Here is an 11,110-nt window from a genome sequence, read left to right on the forward strand (position 1 = left end):
CAGGCCATGCTGTGGTGGCATCCCATATAAAGTAGAGGAAGATGGTCACGGATGTTAGCCCAGGGCCAGTCTTCCTCAGCAAAAAGAGGAGGATTGGCAGATGTTAGCTCAGGGCTGATCTTCCTCACAAAAAAAAAAAAATGGGCAGACTAAGATCCCTACAGAGCATCTTAGAGCTCCATGAGGCCAGGTACCAATTGCGCATCAGTAAAGTTCTTGGCACTGCAGCTACTGGAAGATCATTGAGATCAGCAAATGCATAGAACACGCTGTGAACGTAGAAAGAATCGGAGTCTTAAATTCATTAAGTAAATTTTAGAAATTTAGAAAATTTCCTGTGGCAGAAAATGTACAGCAGAGACAAGAGGAAGAACGAGAAGAAAGTGCAAAACGTAAAAAAGGAGGAGGAAGACGAAGAAGAGTGGGAAGAGGAGGATGCCAACGAGAGGAGGAGGGCAGCAAGCAGCGGCAGGAGAAAAAACAACCAGAGCCAAATCGGAGAGCTTGAGAGAGAGAGCGTGGCCAGACACAGGATGCAAGAGTGAAAACCATCCGAGACATAAGATACTGGTACCATTTCATCAACTTCCCTCCAGCCTAGATGACATAAAAAACTAGCAGAGGAAATCGCTGATAGGGAAACCGCTACTGTCTCTACTCGCTCCAGCTGCCATTTTGAAAACCTGTGAATTTGTCTTGAGACAATTTTAAGACATACGTTGTCCTTTGGACTTTGTGGAATGCTATCCTCTGAGTTATGTAACACTAGCTTCGCAAACTAGGAAGGAGAGGAATAAGCATTACTCCCTAATTCCAAAAATTCTTTGTTGTTAGATGTTCTCATTTTTTTTTTCCCTCCTATTTCTTGAAACTTGGCAATTTGTCTAACAAGAGAAGAAGTTACCATCTCATAAATTGTCTTTTAGTGGAATCCCAAGATTATTTCTTGGTGTAACATGATTGTCAGCGTGTTTGTTCCACATACTCCTTGAAGTCCTATGAGGCAGCTCTGCACATTAAAAGAAAAGGCATGGATGGGTAAAGCGGGCACACTTTTAATAAATGGATCATAAGCTCCAGTAATGGAATTGCCAAGTTTCTACACTGGCATTGCTGCAGAATAAATGTACGAAGTTTTTAAATGTGTTTAAACTTTTTATATATTTTCTGAGCTCTAAAAGTAAAAAAAATGCTACAAAACTTTTTAAAATTTCTTAGAGTAGTGGCTTTAAACTGAATCTGCATTGAATTCCGATTGCCCTTAATGTAAAGTATGTTCTGTATAAATATTGATCAGAAAATAATTTGTAATAATATGTACTTTTCTCTCTCTCAAACAGCTTTTAAAAGATAAGAAAAAATAAATTTCCACCTAAAGTAAAATTTCCATTATTTCAGCCTGCATCTCTTTAGGAAAAGGCGAGAATACTGATTAACAAACATGATATAACAAGTAACAGTGGAGATGGAGTTTGGGAGAGGGGGTTCCTTATAACACCTCAGAGCAGATATCAGAGGCCCATTCTTCGGGTCTTCCCTTTCTGAAATATAACATCATCCAAGATTAAAATGACAATTTTTCAAAATCAATGAAAAGATATTCTGGAAGGTACACTATTTTGTTTTCCAGCCGTTTGTTTGGAAAAGGCAAAGAAATAAGGGCAATTCTGTTCCTTTTCTGCCCACTTTAAATCCTACTTTTACCTCTAGATAAACCCTCCCTGTTTTCTCGGGGACTCCCCACGCTTCCTGGGAGCCCCTCAGACTGCCGTCATTTACCCCTCAACAGAGAGATGTTCCAGGTGCAGACAGAGGCATTGCAGTACCTTAAACGAGACCTAATTGCCTCTCCCCGGGTCCCATTGGCAGGAACTTTTATTCATCTCTCCCCGCACATCCACTCCCTTTCTGTGAAAGCAAGCCTCAGGGCAGGACGCCCTCCTCTCCTTACCCAACAGCTTGGTTCTCTCCAGGAGCCTCTGAGCGTCAGCAAGAGAGGCTCTGGCCTCGCAAGTGAAAGGAAAGGCTTTCGTCTTTCAACTGTCGTGGCCCTACTTCTCTTGCGTCTCCCTTCTTCTCTCTCCCCTTCCCCTCCTCCCCGTCTTCCTCCTCCTCCTCCTCTTCTCTCCTCTTCTTTTTCTTTTCTAACTGCCTGTGTTTTCTCTACTTCTCTCTGAATTCCTCTTTTTTTGCTTTACTTTGTCTCTCTTTTGCTTCCTCCTTTATCCTTCTTTCTCCTTCCACTCTCCATTTCTTACACACATTTCCATAAACCACTTAAAGAATGTACAGATTATAAAATCCTGCTGTCCCTTTTTCCTCGTTTATTTTTTCTCCATAGTTTCTAAAGTCCAATAATAATTCAGAACACTCCCTAGGAAGCACTATATTTTCAATGAAACTTATTTCCATTGTATTTAGTAGTGAAGCAGCCTTAAATTGTATTTTCTTTATAAAAGTATTGCTGCTAATGTGCTGTTCAGTAGGATTCTAGAGCTATCTAAATAAATTAAACTGCTGTCTGAGTAGTATACTTCAAAGACGTAATTTACCACCATTATTTACAAGTTGCATCCAGTTTAAGCATAGATGACATTTTACTTATTTAGGGGAAATATTTGTCATATTTGTGCAAAGAAACATAGAATGACCAAAAGAAAATAAAAGATTTCGTCTATGAAAAAAGATAGCCACCTTTATAACCAAGTAATGTGAAAATAATACACAACTAAATAAAATTATTTATAATAGGGGATGAAGAAATCCTTGCGGTAAATTAGCGACTATACAAAAATATTCCAGTCAAAAAAATTTCTCTCTAAGTACAGAGCTCACATGATTGAAAATCAGTACATTTCAAGTGATGAAGATTAAGCATGATGAATGCTTGATTGTCTCAGATGAATCACATGCACTAACAGAACATCTGGTATGGCCTCCCTTCTTGTTATCTTATTGCAAATTTACAACCTATTGCAATTAAAATAACATGATTAAAATTATAGACATTTTGAATAAAGGATAATTTATAGACCTCTCTGAATAATCAAACCTATTTTGTAAATGACTGAAATTTTAAAAAAGAAAAGATTTCTGAAACTCTATATATATTGCTTTTCATTACAAAGAAACACCGGTATTTAGCATCTAGTATCTACATTCAGGCATAGCTACTACAGACAAAAAAAATAAAAAAGAGTTCCAGAATTCCAGAATCAGAAACCTTCAATAACCCACTCATTTGTTATATTTATTAGAGCTATTTGGCAGAGAATTGATGTTGATTTTTCCTGTCATCCACAATATCCACAAGGTCTAGCCCCATGGCCAGTATGTAGTAGACACTTATTTAGCATTTGTTTAATGACTGCTTTACTCAAAAAATAAATGTGTGAGTGAAGTGTTCATAAGCACATATGTTTTAGGTGTGCGCAATCATGTTGCCTAAGAAAGTAACTAAATTACTTCAAATAGAAGGATGCGTCCTTTATGCACTCAGGTGTGTGAAATTGTAAGAGAAATATTTAATGTTTATAAAAGCAATCCCTCTCATATAACTGGAGTTCCCTGTAATCGTCTGTCTTTTCAGTGTAACAATTAAATTAAATCTATGGAACTGGATTGATGCCAAATATAAGACTATAAGAAATCATTTGTAAACCACAGTTTGACTATTTACATGTTGCTAAAAGTTCTGATTCCATTATTTATTTACCTTAAGTCAAATTTTCTGACCAGAATTAATCACAGATTTAGGCACCAAGATCTTCAGATGTTCATTTGTTAACAAGGCCTGAAATCAGTCCTCAGTTGGTGGAACACAGAGGTCACACCTATTCTATGTGAGAGGCAGTCTGGTAGGGTGGGGGATCTCATGGGCAAAGTTTACTGAGTTCAAACTCCATTCATGAGCCGTTGGACTACTCTGTGCCTCATTTTCTTTATCTGTAAATAGGCGTAAAAATAGTTCCTACTGATTATTAGGATTCTTATATGGATTAAATACGACAATGCATGTAACACATTCAACACAGTGATTGGCACTCAGCAAATACTCAATGCGTGATCACTAGCACTATTATGCTGGCAAGAAGATTGTGAAGGGTAGAGGGGGGTGCACAGAGAAGGAGAAGAGACCATGAGCAACTCTCAATAACTGCTCATTGTTGGATTCAAGTTTTAACAAAGAAATAAAAAGAAGCAACAGGGGCCTCCAGGTGGCGCAAAGGGTTAAGTGCGCGAGCTCCACTTCTGCGGCCCGGGGTTCGCTGGTTCGGATCCCGGGCGCGCACCAATGCACCGCTTGTCAAGCTGTGCTGTGGCGGCGTCCCATATAAAGTGGAGGAAGATGGGCATGGATGTTAGCCCAGGGCCAGTCTTCCTCAGCAAAAAAAGAGGAGGATTGGCAGATGTTTGCACAGGGCTGATCTTCCTCACAAAAAAAAAGAAGCAACAAAATGAACAGAATTATCAGAGTAAGAAAGCTTATGAAAACAGGTAGGACAAAAGATACCATGTCTCTAGAATAAACTTGCACAGTCATCATCTGACAGACTGAAAAACTGAAAGAAGATTAATAGGTAAAAAGGCTTGCACACTGGATCGCATACGTCTGAAATGAGATATATCCTTAGCCTGAGGTAAAACATCAGTGTTTGGGGGAAAGATATAGCAAATGAGGGTATAGGAAGAAGAAAATGCAACAGAAATTTATTTGTTGAACTTCAAATGCCATATTAATTCTTCACCTTTTTTTATATCATAGTGACACAAACCTTGCAGGGGTGTAAAAAACGTCTAATGACAAAAGGATATAAAAAAAAAATCATTGCCAAGATGAAAAAGGATGTCTCACATAAATAAATGTTTTTAATTGAGATATTATTGACATATAACATTATATCAGTTTCAGGTGTATAAATAAATTTTTAAATCCATTTTTAGCCTGATTGTTGGCTTTTTAAAATCAGTTTTACCATATAGTATTCATAAATTCTTTAAGTATTATATTAACCATAAATGTCAAAATAACAGATCGCATAGAATACATAGAAGTTAAAGCTATTGAACATCACAAGCTGTTCTAATATATCAAAATTGTATGAAAATTAAATAAATCATTTTATATTGCTAAAAATTGTTTGGTTCAGTAGTGGTAAAATGCTTCACTAAAATTTCTTGATTGATCTAGCTGAAGTAAGAATTTTCAAATGTTGGGTTAAAAATATTCTTCCCTTGCTCTAGCACACTGGAAAAGACACTAAAGAAAAAGCAGAGCAGGAACAATTAACTAAAAGGCTTATTTAAGAGGTGGAATGAGTAGTAGTTTCAAGCAAGATTGTTTAGCTCAAAACCTGGCTCTGGGGCCGGCCTTGTGGCCTAGTGGTTGAGTGTGGTGCACTCTGCTTCTGCAGCCCAGGTTCGGTTCCCAGGCACAGACCTATACCACTCCTTGGTGGCCATGCTGTGGTGGTGACCCACATACAAGGTAGAGGAAGATTGGCATGGATGTTAGCTCAGGGTGAATCTTTCTCAGCAAAAAACAAAACAAAACCTGGCTCTGCCACTTACTTGCTGTGTGACCTTAGGTTAGTTACTTAATCTCCCTGAGCCTCAGTTTCATCTCCTATAAAATGAGTAATAATAATTATATCTACCTGATAGGGTTGGTGCAGGAATTAAATTAATTAGACATACGGCATTTAGAATACTAGTTGGCACATAATCAGTACTCTTGGAGTATTCACTATTGGTATTTCTGGAATTCTTCACTTAAAGTTGATGGCAAAATATATTTGAAACAATCTCAAAGTTAAAAAAAAATATGATACAATCTTTTTGAGTATCAGGACAGTTTTACTTAGAGCTGTACATTTCAGTTTATTATCTAATAAAATATTTGTTCCTAATCTCAAAGAGATTTCACTTGAAACACAGATTTTGAAATTCTCAAAAAGTCTCACTTGCAACAAATATAAAGACAAAATTACAGGAAATATTTTATTAAGAATCTCTTGAATAAACTAATGCAGAACAGAAACATTCAGATACTAAAATGAATTTCCCACTCATGATTCCCATCTACCTCTGTCACCCTCCTTAAGCTTTTTCATACATGATCAAGTACCTAGTCTATGGTACAGGTAAATCACAGATTTCAAACTTAATCCACATGGATTCCTGTATGCTTGATTTAGTTATGTGTCATTCAAATACAAGGTTAGAAATGATCTGATTAGCTATTTTGCAGCGTGGTTAAACCATTTGTGGTGTTGTGATATAATAAGAAATATATGTTTATCCTCAGTTCCTGGTGTAGAGCTTCTAAAACCCTTGTAATTTCTTGAGTGATAAGGAAGAGAGGAGTCTTTTTTTTATACATAATAAGTCCTTTTCAACTATACCTGAGTATATGTTAATTAGTGACTGGTGGCCAGCGGAACCCCTACATAGCTTTAGGATGGGGCTAGTTGCCGAGGAGCCCAACCATGTGATTAGAGGGTTGAAACTTTCAGTTCCACCCACCAGACCTCCAGGGAAGGGAGAAGGGCTGGGGATTGAGTTAATGACCAAGGGCCAATAATTTAATCAATCATGCCTAGAGGATGAAACCTCCATAAAACATTAAATGGGGGGGTTCAGAGAGCTTCTGGGTTGATGAATGCATCTGCATGCCAGGAGGGTGGTCCACCCCAAACTTCATGGAAACAGAAGGTCCTGCGCTTGGGACGCTTCCAGATCTCACCCTATGTACCTCTTCATCTGGCTGTTCGTTTGTGTCCTTTACATTATGCTATAATAAATTGGCAATAGTAAGTAGAGTTTTTTTCCTGAATTGTGTGAGCCATTATAGCAACTTATCAAAACTGAGGAAGGGATCGTGGAAACCCCTGGTTTGTAGCCAAGTCAGACAGGAGTGTGGGTAACTGGGGGACTCACTACTTGTGATTGGCGTCTGAAGTGGGGCGGGGTGAGTCTTATGGGACTGAGCCCTTAACCTATGGGCCTGCACTAACTCTGGGTAGTTAGTGTCAAAATTGAATTAAATTGTAGGAACCCCAGTTGGTGTCCATAGAGAAGTAGAGGATTTCTTGATGTGGAAAACACACACATTTGGTGTCAGAAGTGTTCTGTATAGGTAGAAAACAGATCATAGTAGTAGACCACTATGCAGAGATATTCTGAGAAAGAAATATTGATGAAAGAATAAGCATATTAAAACAATCGAGCACCCATTGACAATGAATGCAATTGGGTAGAGTAAGATGAGAATAGAACTAGGTTGAGACTGACTCGGTTGTATTGTCAGAATAGAACTAGGTTGAGACTGACTCGGTTGTATTGTCAGATTTGTGATTTGACAAAGAGAAAAGCAACAAGGTGAGAATTGACAGCATATTAACAAAAGATACCATGTCTTTGGTAATATACATATATAAATACATATATACATATACATCTGATAAATTGAACTACAGGAAAACAAAACACTGGGAGAAAATGGTTTTGCACTCTGGATTGCCCATCTACTTTCTGAAATGCAAATGCGTCATTAACCTCTAGTAAAACAATCAGTCTGTGTTTGAGGAAAAAGCTGGATATTTAAAATGAGATCATAGACAAAGGAAGACGTAATAGGAAATTATTTTCTGAAATGCAAAATTCTACTTATCTTTATGCTATTGTATAAAGCAAGTAAATATTTTGTTCCATTTAAAGTTGAAAATGATAACATTGACATGAACTATAACATGAATGTTTATAGATTAAAACTATTTTTATGATATAAAAATCCCTGAGAAAAATTACAATGGTGATATTTTATTGTTTTCTTATGATATTTGTTCACTTGATGTAACAAAATATTGGGAAAAAATTTCAACTTAACATCCAATATGAAAGAAGGACCAAATGCCTTGTTAGATGTAGCACTATGAATCTCAGGCCACAAGTGCAGGTGTCAAATTCATTTCCCTCTTTCCTAGTACTGGTTGCCCCGGAAGTGAAACCTAGCTCCTGAATTCACAATTCTATGCACGGTACACAACACTGGGAAATGTGCTTCAGTCCTCTCATCCTCATCCCCAGTCTTCTTCTCTTCTGCGCCTGCTGCTCTCTTGGAGAGCCACTCTCTTGAGCAGAGGCCTTTCTAAACCATTGGCAATAAAAATGTCTTCACTTAGTTTGGTCAAGTCATTTGATTTGTCGTAAATTAGGAAAGTAGATATACAATCAGAGGAAGTTATCATTTTTGAAATTATTCCAAAAATTCATTTGCATATTATGGTACACTATCATAGCTTTTAATCCTCACAATGGACAGCACAGTTAATTCTCTGAAAAAAAAGGGGGGGGGCACATCTGTGCTTAATTGCTTTTGTATCGAGGAAAATATAACTGCTTCATACAAAAAAAAAATAAAAGAGGTTCTCATGTTGATTTTTTAAATTATTAAATTATTTTTTAATTAAAAATCCTTCAAATATTGAAAAGCTGAAGGAGAATAATCTTATTCTATTGTATTTCATATTCTTTGACCTTCCAGAAACTGTGGATACCACTGGATATTAAAAGGGCACTCAGCTTTTCATTTATCCACAGGTTTCTTTTCTCTGGGAGGAAACAAATCAGGTATTACATGCTGAACTTTGATAATGTGCAAATGATCCGGTTACACTAACAGCAGAAATGGAAAGAGAAGAGTATTTCATGGAGGGTGGGCTGGTGATTATCCTGCCTCTGGATACTTTATTGGAAGGCAGGGGAGCTGAGGGCAGTTGTTACATAATGAGAAGCCCATTCTATTTTAAGGCACATATATTGTTTCCAATATTGAGTTAAAGTACATTTCCCTGTTATTTTCACAAGTGAATTTAGTTCTGTCCTGTAAAGTCATATAGAAAATAATTTCTGTGGTCTTGCTGCTGCTTATCAATGTCTCTTTTAGAGTGCCGTGCCCAGAAGTGAAGGCCGTGCTCCAAAGACCAGTTTAAAAGTCGTGTAGGGGGATGTTCAGAAGCCATACCTTCAGGAGTTGTCAGGGGTGTCAGGCTCTTGACAATGAGATTGTCAACATCCAGCCCTCAGCACTTCCAGTTTCCATGAATGCATCACTCAAGGATCATCTGACATAGGACCATAGGCATCTTTCTCCACTATTGTAGCAACTGAGATCTAAAATGAGTCTAGAGCCATTTCATATTATTTAAGACACGTTATAAATGAAAATGCAACACTGAACTTCATCAATGGTAAAACTTAACAACTTTAATCTAACTCTATTATGTGCTTATATACATAATTAATACAAAATGTATTGCTATAGGCTGAACTGTGTCCCCTCCCGGAAATTCATATGTTGAAATCCTGACCCCTAGTACCTCAGAATGCAACTCTATTTCGAGATAAGGTATTTAAGAAGTGATTAAGTTGAAATGAAGTCTTTAGGGTGGGCCTTAACCCACTGACTGGTGTCCTTATAATAAGAGGGGCAAGATCCTAGAGGAAAGACCATGTGAGGACAGAGCAAAAAGACAGCCACCTGTAAGCCAAAGAGAGAGGCTGCAGCAGAAACCAACCCTGCCAACATCTTGAGCTTAGACTTCTTGCCTCCGGATAAATTTCTGTTGTGTAAGCCACTCTGGATTTTACGACAACCCTAGCAAACTAATATATGTATATTGTATTATCTTATATTACTATTATATATAATCATTTATGTGAGTATTAATTATATGCAATGACATAAATAAATATATAATATATTTTATTTTATATATTAATATAAATTGATAACATTATAGCTATTTCTATATCATCTATATCTTATCTATATCTATAAATGCTCCAACAGGGTGAATTCCCTGGGAAGAGATGATATTAAGGTCAATGTAACTTATGTCAGCAAGCAAATTTTTATAAGTATTTGTATATATTAGAAAACACTAACTGTGAATTAAAAAAAAATAATAGAATGCAGAGATGATTCTACATGGAGAGCTTGTGGGGGATGTATAATTCTACTTTCCTACCAAGCAGTTTGCCTTCTCTAGCCAAGAGCGTTTTAAAAAGTGCTGACAACACACTTACACAATTGCCTCCCACCTAACAACCTTAATGAGAAATTTCTATCTGTGTTTTGATCTTCCCACAGCGTGATGGCTGCCTCTTTCAGAGTATTGTACCAGTCATTTGCTCATGCATGCTGATGAGAGCATGCTGTCAACTTTCACATTGTTGGACCTGTCTATTGTATTTGACATACTTGATCATAGGTCCTCACATTCTTATATAGCATATGTTATTGCCTTAAATAAGGCTTATTCTTTGCTCATGCAGTATATATATAGTACCTATTGTTAATATTGCTGAGCACTTTCCCATTCATTTTAAACATATCATTAAGACCCATGGAATTTAATTCTTGAATAAAAGTGGCTCCAGAATTATTGAATCTAAGTTGTATTTTCCTTCCAAGACCATCATTCTGAAGTACAGTTTCAGTTGACATTGTTGTGCTGATGATATATGAGTTTATTTTTCATCTCTCAAAAAGCAATTTAAAAATTGATTAAGTACCTGACTGTCATTTGTAAAGTAAAATTGTGAGCATCCATCCAACACCTGAATGGTGCTTTATAATTCTCACTATCATATGAATTGTATTTATTCCACAGCTATAGGGACATTTTGATTCATATATTTAGTGACAGCAGGAAACTTCACTGGATCCTACTGTAGTTCGGGTTGAAAATATTTTGGCACTTTACTTCTTTTAAATGCTTACAGAAGTGACATCTTAGAATAACACCATATTAAGGTGTCTTATATATAATAACAATTTAAAATTCAAAATGAGTCTACCAGGTAGACATTTTTATCCCTATTTTATACAACAAGTTACTGAGAGACTCATAAAGTTTGGATTATCCACCACTCTGAACTAGATGTCAGTGGGCGGATATGAACCGTGTCTGATGCCAGAATCCGCTCTCTTACCTACAGTGCTCACTAACACATAACTCCCAGTGAAATAATTGTGAATGAATTCTAGTTGGGTTCTGCACCTGAAGATTCATTATTTTAAGGTTGATATTATTTAATAAACCAG

This window comes from Diceros bicornis, chromosome 8, assembly GCF_020826845.1.
Source record: "Diceros bicornis minor isolate mBicDic1 chromosome 8, mDicBic1.mat.cur, whole genome shotgun sequence".
In the NCBI taxonomy this organism is placed as follows: domain Eukaryota; kingdom Metazoa; phylum Chordata; class Mammalia; order Perissodactyla; family Rhinocerotidae; genus Diceros; species Diceros bicornis.